Raw genomic sequence first — 2,474 nt, forward strand, 5'->3', positions numbered from 1 at the left:
ATCATAGTGTTGAACATAAAATGGCTAGTTTAAATTTCTTAGTTCATAGATTACTTAGTTTCCCACTTTCCAACGAAAGATATGAAATAGAAAGAGATTACATTAGGAATGTAGCTGAGTATAATGGATATTCTCCTTCACGAGTTGATCAATTAATTAGAAAACGTAGGTATAGGTTAATGATTTCTGAAAATTCGACTTTTCAAGTGGAGAAAGATACGTCTGAATATTTTTCGATACCGTTTGATAGAGAGTTATCCCGTGGTCTAAAAGGAATTTTTAAGAATGTCAATTATAAACTTGTGTATAGTGCTAATAATAAATTACAACAATTATTAGGTAATCCAAAGAATAAAACACCTCCACTGGAAAGGTCGGGTATTTATGAAATTTCTTGTAAAGATTGTAATCAGAAATATGTTGAGGAAACTAGAAGATCAATATTAACTAGATTTAAAGAACATTTAGCTCAGATAAGATATGGTAGACCGGATAAATCTTCCGTTGTCGAACATATTGTTGATAAAGAACATTGTATAGGTCTTAATAATTTAAAATTAATTAAACAACTCTCAAATTACAGGCAATTAGATGCATATGAAAGCATCAGAATTAATAAATGTAAAGATAGTATGAACAGAGACAACGGTCCAATTCCTTCAAGTTCTTTGTTCCTACTACTCTAGTGGCGGAAATCTAACTGTTTTGCTCAGTGGGTTCTGACTCGGTTGGCTATATTTTGCCACGCCCACTCGGTGTCCACTGAGCGAATATATAAACGCTCAACTTGTAGATTGTACTTTAGTTTATAATCATCTGCTGATGATGCTAACATGGTTAGCGAAACGCGCGTCCAGTGTAAAAGTAAAAATGTTTTGGTGTATTGTGGTGATTTAGTGTTTTTATTTTGCTGTGTAACACCAAAGGTTCCAACCCTCAACTGTAATCTTCAAGGAATTTATTACGAGTAGAAAAAATATTGTGCTGGGTTGGCGTTGGTTTCTATGTAATTTGACAAATAAATAAAGCTGTCAGTTTTGAGTCAATATTTTTTAATTCTCTTCCGTGTCGATTGCTGATTGAATTGGAGCCAGAAATGGCTCAAAACGAAATAAGTAAATTACCAACAGATATTCAGGCTGAGGCGACAAACGCTACTTCCATTTAAATGCCGAATAACTTATGAAAAGGAATACAAAAATTTTCAAAAATAGAAGCAATTAAAAAACCTGCGAGAAGAAATAAAGTTTTTAACCTATCCTCGCTGTTAAAGTATAATTTAATCTACCCTTGTTCTTTGTTAAAGTACTATTTTATCTACTATTTTTGATAGATATAAATAACGCAATTTTAACAGTTGCTATGGAAAAAATGCCTTCATCTCTTATCTACAGTACTTTTAACGATTTATCGCAGCCCAGCATAAACAAAGCTTTTATTTTGAATTTGAAATTTGAAAATTTGATTTTTTTTTATTTTTTAGTTAAAAATAATAATTTCTTGGTTATGTGGCAACATAGGGAGTAGATTAAATTTACAAGAAAGAAAACTTAGAAAAAATCAGTGGTTCTCAAAATTTTCAAAGTAAAATAACTCGGTTATTTTGGATTTATTTGAAAACCGGTAAAGAGGAAATATAGTTCTTTTATCGAAAACTACCAGCACTGAAAATATTTGCACTCCTTTAAGACTCACCCTGCATATTATAATAAATAAGTATAGGGCGGTACTTATAAAATGTATTCACATTTCACAAAATTTAGAAAAAAATTATAGAAAAAAATATTACAGAAAATTGTTTTAGAAAAGTTTTGTTCTACTTTTAAAATAATGTAACTCTAAAAATTGCATATCATGTGTTTTATTGAAAAAATAACAATTTAATAAAGAAAAAAAAACAACTAAAACGTTATAAAATCCCTTTGGTGCCATCACTCACAAACGTCAGTTATAAACGGCCAGTTTAGCCATGACTCATGTCTATATTGATTCTGAAAACCTAGTCAATCGACCTACATTTTTAATAAATGAAGATATTCCCTTGATGTATTTGATATAGATCGAAAATGTCAGGTAGAATCCCCTGTGCCACTCGGGCCCTAAATGAAAAATTAAGAGTCCCTCAAAGCTAAGTTGCTTTACATGTTACAGACCAATTATTTAGTAGGGTGAACGCAGCACCGGAGCAAACACGAGCCACCATCCAAATAAACGAGTTTTTCTCCAAAAAAATATTTGGAAAGAAGGGTATAATTCGTTATTTTATTGTGCCGATAAACTTGCCAAAGGTCAACCATAAGTTTGTTTTATGTTTTTCTTTTTTCAGAATAGGTCTCTTATAATTTAGTAAAATGGTTTCGGTAAAATTTAAGTTTAATTTTTTATGGCTATGCTAGAATTTTTTTTAAGATCAATAATAATCCTACCTTAATTTTATATCATACATAAATAAAAATTCACAGTCCTTTACAAAG

The sequence above is a fragment of the Sitophilus oryzae genome, unplaced genomic scaffold (genome assembly GCF_002938485.1).
Source record: "Sitophilus oryzae breed Bouriz unplaced genomic scaffold, Soryzae_2.0 scaffold_357_pilon_pilon, whole genome shotgun sequence".
NCBI classification, from domain to species: domain Eukaryota; kingdom Metazoa; phylum Arthropoda; class Insecta; order Coleoptera; family Curculionidae; genus Sitophilus; species Sitophilus oryzae.